This window comes from Tupaia chinensis, unplaced genomic scaffold, assembly GCF_000334495.1.
Source record: "Tupaia chinensis unplaced genomic scaffold, TupChi_1.0 Scaffold143584_1, whole genome shotgun sequence".
Classification (NCBI taxonomy): domain Eukaryota; kingdom Metazoa; phylum Chordata; class Mammalia; order Scandentia; family Tupaiidae; genus Tupaia; species Tupaia belangeri.
This window is the reverse complement of record NW_006203430.1, coordinates 7711649-7720452: the sequence shown is the minus strand read 5'-3', so window position 1 is coordinate 7720452 and position 8804 is coordinate 7711649. Positions and strand designations below refer to the sequence as shown.

At 43.1% G+C, this 8804-nt stretch overlaps 1 pseudogene; it reads left to right on the top strand.

Annotated features, from left to right (window-relative positions):
• Positions 1-7986: 7986 nt before the first annotated feature.
• On the top strand, positions 7987-8597 carry LOC102486980 (acyl carrier protein, mitochondrial pseudogene; annotated as a pseudogene).
• Positions 8598-8804: the final 207 nt, after the last annotated feature.

The window sequence follows — 8804 nt, the reverse complement described above, 5'->3', positions numbered from 1 at the left end:
GCTCTTCAAGCTGCCTGGTCCAGGACTTGAGTCGTAGTTGGCCATGTGGGAGTCCAGCACTTCTACGACCACGCAACCTAATGCCCCCTCCTTTCATCCTCTATTATAAGGGCACTAATCCCATTCATGAAGGCAGAGCCTTTGTGCCTTAATCACTTCATAAAGGTCCACCTCTTAGGAATATCATATTGGACATCAAGTTTCAACAACATATGAATTTTGGAGAGACACAGACATTCATAGCACTGTATCTGTCTCACTTTCCTTACATATCTCACCCATTTTCCCCATCCCTTCCTTTTTAGGAAAAAGCACTAAGATCATTCATAATAAATGACTATAAGGTTTAATCCAAGGAAGTTTATAAACAGGAAGCAAAGTTAAATAAATTAATCCTGGTTCTGAACTTCAGGCATCAATAAGCTGATTGAAAAGATGTCTTAGGCATCTCATGTTCCTGTAATCACACCAGGTAAGCAGCTGCCTTTCTGACCCAGGCCTAAAACTCCTATTAGTTCAAAAAATACTCAAAGATGAGGGAATGGTTGTTATTTACATGACTGACACTATATTATGTATAGTTTATCAATATCAGTAGGAAATCAAAGTAAAATTTGGAATTTTGTCAATAACTTTTATTGTACAAGAGGAAAAAAATCAGCCTATTATATAAAAGTAATTCTAGGTCATCTACTGGTGTTTGAGTACATAGGGGCACACAAGCACCATGGTTGAGAATTCTATACATTTATTGATATCTTACCTTAAAGAGAACCTTAGATCTCACATGTATTAAATGATGTGTCCCAAATCATACAACCATTAAATAGCCAGGTCTGGCCCTTGCCCGCATGTCTTACTGACTCAGCTCTACATCCTGAAGTTGGCTATCCCAAATGACTGCCTATCTTGGCCTCTCTAATGTCAGGATATCACTGGCTCTTCTACATGAACAGTATGCTGTCATTAAGTGGCAACATGGTTCAAAATAATAATTTTAGATTGTTGGCAAAAGCACTATGGATGCTTGAATACTGGTCATTCATAGGGGCCAGATGGTGGCACAGCAGTAATATGGGAAAGTTTCTGGTTAGAGCCTGGAGGCCTCCCTGACCATGCTGGGCATCATATGCCCATGGTTCAGAGATAGCTAAGGCTGAGGGTGGATTGTAGAGTGAAGACACTGTTGAGGGTGCCCTCTCTTGCTATCACGGGAGAAAGAAAGAAACATTAAACATATATTTACATACTCATCATTCACAACTATATTAGCATCTGCCTTGCTCATACCTGGGTGCAGTGCATCTTCTGCTCAGTAGTATTTCCAAGTCAAGGCTGCAAAGGCAATCTACCTGCGGAGCTCTCTGCCCTCCCGGTCTCCATCTTTACCACTTAGTGGCAGTACCCGGCGATTAGAGCATGGTAGGAGGTCATCCTTCAGGGTGTCTTCAGCCTCTTGAACGCTGCCCACAGCAGAGGGTGGGAAACATCCCTACACACAATTCTAATTTATTTCTCAATCAATAACTCTCCCGTGGTGTTCCTTGGGAATTTCCCTCCCTCATCTTCTCTACCTCACGCCGTTGCTGTCTGGACATGGGCAGGCATCCTTGTTCAACCGAGGGAATAATGTGGCAAGATTCGATTTTCATTTTTTGAAGTTAAAACTCTGACCTGGCTGGAATATGAATTTGATTTAGATAGACACACAGGAGGAGCTATCCAGAATCCAAGTGCTTCTCACTACCCTTGTTTCTCCCTAGCACAAACCACTAACCTCTCCCACCAGGACAACAACAACATCATTTTAACCTCCTTCCTTTCCCTAACTCTTCCTTGTCTCTCCCAACCCCATGACCTATTCTCTACCACAAACCTGAATGATGCTTCAAGACATGAGTCAGACTGTACTCAAACCTCTGATGGCTCCATCACACTTAGAATCAAAACCAAAGTCCTTTACAGGGTCTCCACAGCTCCTGACTACCTCTGACCTCACCTCCCACAGTTTTCTCTCCACCCTGTACTACTGCCACATGTTGGCCTCCCTGCAGTTCCTGAGCAAACCAAGCACACTCTTATCCTGTGCCTTAGCATCTGTTGTACCCAGTCTCAGACACTCTCTTGTTCCAGCACACAGGGCTGCAGAGTAACTTGTGGGGTGGATGGCTGAGGGAAGGCCCTGAGAAAGCTGTCATGTTGGGTCAGGTATAAGATCATGAGATGTGACCCAGAGAGTGGAGGCTCGGGAGGAGCAAGGAGAGCTATTCATGGGCTGAATGGGATGGGAAATAGGGGGCATCAGAATGCCCTCCACATTTCTGACTTGCACAGTGGATAGGACATGGTGCCATTTCATACAATGGGTTTACCAGGCAAGAATCAGGGTGGATGGAAAGATCCAGAGTTCAGGTTTGGACACTGGATTTCAAGCGGGAAGTCCAACTAGTTTGAATGGCAGAAGATAAGCTTCCTATGGTTGTTCTAAGGTCTTGCTTTCTAGAACCAGGGGCATGAGATTACCGACAGAGGAGTCACATGGAGAAACAATGCCCTAGACTCTCCTCCTCATATCAAGGTGGGAGCATTAGCAAGAGCCACTCTTCTTGCTTGGAAGAGCCCATATCCCACAGCTGTGGTACTCAGGGCAAGCTGACACTGAAGTCCCCTCCCAGCAACTGGCTGACCCAGTAGTACAATAATGTCCTTTATTTAAAATCTAGGGGCAGGGTTTTTCTGATAGAAACCAATTCAAAACCTTTCTCTGCCACTACAGCTTGATGCAGGGGTAGCATAATGACGGGAGGAGGATGGGCCAGTCAGGTGGCATGGTGGATAAGGCAGCTGGATCCCACATGGCCAACTGCGTGGTTCAAGTCCCGGACCTGGAGGCCTGAAAAACACACTGGGTATCTGTGCTGTGTGCCCAGAATCTCAAGAGGCCAGTGGAGAAGAGGGGATTGCAGCATGGTCATCTCCCCTAGGGAGTGCTTTCTCACTTTCTCTCTCTCTCTCTCCCTCCTTCTCTGTTTCTCTCCAATAAGTGCATGTGCCCCATATCAAAATGTAAACAAACAAAAAAGTGAGGAGAAAAAAGCCCCCAGATTTCAGGAGTATTGATAGCTGGCTGCCTGGCAATTCTAGGGGCTTCCCGAAATTCAGCATAGTAGAACTATAAGGATGTTCCCTGAGGATTTGTTGCACTAGATGTATAAAAAGATTAAAAATAAACAGAAACCATTGGCTGATAAGACATGAGTAGAGACAACATGGCCTGAATAAAAGATGGAATACAGCAAGAATCGCAGTTATGGTTGACAGAGCCCTACCACCCCCAATGAAGCCAAGATTTTTCAGCAATTAGGGACTTGCCTTTAGCCTAAAATAACTGAGAGAGTCCTCCTCAATTAGGAGGGTGGAGGAAAAGAGAAGCAGAAAAGAGTTTTACATGACCAGAGATTAAATTTTTCCCATAGACCACAAAAGAGAAGCCAATTAGAGGAAAATTTCATTTTAATGGCCACTCTGGATGAATATTATCACTGTTGACTGTGAGTAATTCTGTTTTAGTACGTGTAAGTTAAACCTGATTGATTGATTAAATTTTAATTTGACCAGAGGGACAGAGTGACAGAGAGAGAAAAAGTGAGAAAGCAAGTTGCCAGGTCCAGAACTTGAACTATAGTCGAACATGTGGGAGTCTAGTGCCCTTAACCACCACACCACCTGCCAGGCCCAAAATAAATAAGCTTTTTAAAACTCTGTCACTAGCAGAAGCACTGGGCTATCCCCTATTTCTCTTAACGCCTGTCTAGAGCCTATACTCAGAATTCCAAGGACTTGAGTTTGGTCTCTGACAACCATTGCCACATATGGAGGTCAGAAATCCCTGGGGAGGCATTGATTCCATGTTGAGGATGGAGAAAAAAAGCGTGCCAAACTAATTTTTATATTTTGTCAGAGAATGTTTTCCAAAATGTGAATTCTTGGTTAATAAAGAACCCTCACTGGCCAAATATGATGCTTTGTGTATCATAGAGAAAACCCAGCTGCAGAGGGGTACAGAAAGCCCTACCCTTTGAGAGGCTGTAAGCTGCATGCATGGGGTTAGGGGGAAGTCTCAATTCCCAGGCTTACCTGAACACACTGTGTGTGATTGTGACCACATGTCATGATCCTCATGTCCCAGACTTCTAATTAGCTAGGACTTTAGCCACATGGCCTACTGTGGTTCAAATCCAGCCCCCAAAAGATTGGAAAACACACCTATGCATGTGTGCTAAAAGTGAAAACAGGTGGGGCCAGCAGATGGTGTAGTGGTTACATGGATAGACTCCCACAGGGATGACCATGGTTTGAATCCTGATCCTGGTGGCTTGAAACTCACATCAGGCATGAGTGTGTGCATGCCCAAGATCCCAGGAGAATGGAGGAGAAGGGATTGTGGCATGGCCATCCCCCCTGGGGGGGTGATTTCTCACTTTCTGTCTCTCTGTCTCTTTGTCTCTCTCTGGAAAGTGCACCTGCCCTAAGGCAAAAACTTTTTTTTTTAAATGAAAAAAGGATGGAGAACTGTTTCCCAACATTAGCATGCTCCTTTCTTCCCATGTCTCTACACTTACATAGCAGACAACATATCCCTAAACCATAATATGGCATTGCTTTGTGTGTTTCTAAGCTTTCTATAAATGCTATGATAGAGTAGCTATAACCTGGTTTTTACTCATTACATTACCAGAATTTATGTTCACTTATATAGTTCTATTTCATTTATTTCAAGTGGCAATAGTATTTCATATTTTTAAAAAGTTTCTTTCTTTCTTCCATGACAGTGTGTGTGTGTGGGGTGTCTTTCTGCCACTATCCACCTCCAGCCTCCATCAGTGAGGATCATGGACACAGCGTGCCCCACAATTGGTCCTGGCAATAGTATTTCACTCACGGAGACATCACAACATGTTTAGCCATCGTCCTGCTGATATTTCAGTGTCTCCATTTTTTCATATCTCTTTGTACGCAGATGAGTTTTTCCTAGCAGCTATATTAAGTAGGATTTCTAGATTTTAAGGTATTTCCTCTTCAGTTTTTGGTTGCTTCTTTTCCAAGAAAAATCTTGGTGAAATTAAATTTGTAGTGGCCATCTGTGTGCAGCATCCAAACCTCGCCTGCTAGCACCCTCCTCCAGTTTAGATCACCTTCCCTTGTGCCTCAGCTAGAGATCTGCCCCTCTTACCCCACTCAGCAGGAGAGCGTCATGTGACAGGGTAGGCCACTGAGGTGCTTGCAGGTTTTATGTGAGGGGTTTAAGGACATGGGAGTGACTGGAAGTCAAATTAACGAAAAGGGATGCCCAAACTAAATTAGGTATGCTGTTCTCCCTCCAGGGCACAGTGGTAGCTATTATTATTCTGCCATTGAGTTGTGCAAATAATTGCTCTTCCAACCTAAGAGAGGCAGGGTCGGATCCTATTGCTCACACATGGGAACTCTTACTGACAGATTACGGGGAAAAGCAGAAGAGGATAGGAGGGAAATAGAGGGAGTCGTCATGATAAACAGAAGGGTGGAAAGGGAGAGAAAAGAATGAATACAACCTTCACTCTTTTTCTTTTTTTAATTCAGAGAGCAAACTGCAAAGTAAGCAGGAAAAGTGTCTCTTCAGCAGTATTAGTAAGGGTTTGCTGGCAAAGTTTTAAAACATAAACGGATCATAAAAACAAAGCAATTACAATGTACTACCTACTAAAATAATAGGCAATGTAGCTTACTTTGCAAAAAAGATCATTGCCTCCGGTTATAGGGGTTTCTCTCCCAAACAAATATCAATATTATAATACTTTTTACATAAATCTTAACTTTTTCCTTTGTCACCAATTTTAAATTGCTTGTTTGAGTCTGTAAGTGAATGAAGAAGAGATTTGAGATTTGACTAAAAAAAGAAAACACAAAGCAAAACATGTTAATATGTTATTAACAGAAAATAAATTATGTGAAGAACTAGCAGAATGAATCCTTTCTCCCTTTAAAACCATTGTTGTTGTCTAACGATTTGCTTACTGAGTGCAAACTGCCCTAAAGTTAGAGGCTTAAAATAACTAATTTATTTTACGCACAACAGTGGGGGTCAGGAATTTGGGCTGGGTAGTTGGTCTGACCCCCGTGGCATCAGTAAGGGTGGTAGGACCCAGGACGAAAATCTGGAGTGGTTTCTTTACTCACCTCTTGGCACCTTGGGCTCCATGACCTCCCTCCCTTCATGGCATCTTAGTTCTCTGTGGCTCCTCCAGGTGGCTTGGGTTTCCAGGCAGAGTATCTTCAGGATGTTTGCATTCCTCTCCTCTGCTGCCAGCTTCCAAGAGGAAGGAAGCAGAAGTTGTCAGGCAGTTAAGGTCTATGCCTGGAGCTGGTACAACATCACATCTGCTAGTTGTTAAGGCGGTGGAGAAATAGGTTCTACCTCTTCTTTAAAAGTTCATTTATTGTTTTTTCTTCACTTACTATTTCTTCTATAATCAAGAAACAGCACTCAACAGAGTCTCAATGCCACTGTCCACCCCAGCCAGAGAGAGAGAAAGTGAGAAAGCCAGCCACCAAGCCTAGGACTCAAACTGTGGTTAGCGGTGGTTACCTATGTGCGAGTCCAGCGACCACCAAGCCTAGGACTCAAACTGTGGTTAGCTGTGGTTACCTATGTGCGAGTCCAGTGATTTAACCACCAAGTCACCTGCTGGCCCCAAGACTCATTTTAACCACCAAGCCACCTGCTGGCCCCAAGACTCACTTTAATTTTTGCCGATCTGAAGGGTACTTCACTGTTGCTTTAGTTTATATTTTATCCACAATAGTCTGTAACTATCCAGATTCGTGTGTGTGTTTGAAATGTCTGCCATGGTCTTTCATCCGCTTCTGTACCTTTCCTTAGCAATGTGTAAGAGAACTTCGTGTGCTAGGAACAGCAAGTGCTGCAACGGTTTTACTCAGCATGGTGCTGCTCTTTGTTTTCTTTATTCATGATGAAGTATGTGCATGTGCACCTGAGAGAGAGACAAGGACCCTCAGTTTTAGGGATGGATTAAATGGCTGGCATCACCACTTACAAAAGCACCTTAAAGTTGATGGAGTTCTCTCGAGAAGTAAAGTGTGTGGTTTTTATTTTGATTTTTAGTTTAATTTTCCATGAGATATTTTTTAAATAATCATTCATTCATTCATTCATTCATTCATTTTTATTTTGATCAGAAAGAGGAAGAAGGAAAGTGAGAAATCAAGCCACCAGGTCCAGGATTCAAACCATATTGGCCATGTGGGATTCCAGGATCTTGAATACCATGCCACCTGATGCCCCTCGGGTGTGTGCACTCACCGGAGAGAGAGAGAGAGACTGAAAGCGAGAAATCACTCCCCCGGGGGGATGGCCACGCCTCAATCCCTTCTCCTCCATTCTCCTCTCGGGATCTTGGGTATGCAGGCACATGTGCCCAGCATCCACACAAATATTTTTTAAATGTTAACAAGATAAAATCCTAGAAGTTAAGAAGAAGCTAAAATGAATGAACCTGCTTGGCCGTTGACATAGCCACCTAGTTCTTTTAAGAGACTTCAGAATACAGTATTTTCTGTATCAATCCTTAAGGTAAAATCTTCTAAGCAACAGTAGAGTAGCAGAGATCTTCAGCTTCTGTCAGTAGTTTTATTATCCATGGCAATCTGGAATTATTAACTGATAAACCATTATATATATACATACATACATACAGAGAGAGAGAGAGAGAGAGAGATCTATATATCTATATAGAGATATCTATATCTATATATACACACACAGCTATTTTATATATAAAATACATACTGAGAGGGGGTCCTCAAAACTTCACAGAAAATGCATATTATGAAAAAAATGCATGTATTTCACATTTCTGCAGTAAAATAAACCTGTACTTCAATTCTGTTTTTGAAGGAACTTAGTGAAAGGTATTTACGAGCGCACGCTGGGTCGGCGTAGCCATGGCGGCTTGTGTCCTTTCCGCTTGTGTCCGCCGCCTGCCCGCGGCCTTGGCGCCACTGCCCCGGGTGCCCACTGTGGCCGCGATCCGAACGCTCAGCGCCGCTCTGTGCCCCGCGGTAGCCAGGACAAAGCCCGGGGCTCTGCAGTCATCCTTGGTGCTCGCTCAGGGTCCAGGTGTAGCTACACAGCTTTGCCGCTAGTCCAGTGACGCGCCCCCTTTGACGTTAGAGGGCATCGAGGACCGTGTTCTTTACGTCCTCAAACTCTATGACAAGATTGATCCAGAAGAGCACTCTATAAATTCCCATTTTATGAAAGACCTGGGCTTAGATAGTTTGGACCAAGTGGAGATTATCATGGCCATGGAAGATGAATTTGGATTTGAAATTCCTGATACAGATGCAGAAAAGTTAATATGTCCTCAAGAAATTGTAGATGACATTGCAGCTAAGAAGGATGTTTATGAATAAAATACCAGAGCCCTTTTCTTCACTGAGAGAAGGCTGACGATGCTGACAAGTGTCTGGAAGTGAGAACACATTTTGGCATTATTGCCGACTGACAGAGTAATTCTGTTGGACTTGTATTTAAGTTGTCTGTTTTATCCCTCAAAAACTAAATCTATAAAACCTTAAAAAAAAAAAAAAAGGTATTTACATGACCCAAAATAAAAAACTATGTCGCACACTCTATTCAGAGAAGTTTCAATTCTACATTCTTGGTTTCTTCACTCAGTCCCTTCTCCCCGCAGCAGTTATCACTTGGTCTTCTGGTGTTCCTTTTTACAAATACAGCAACA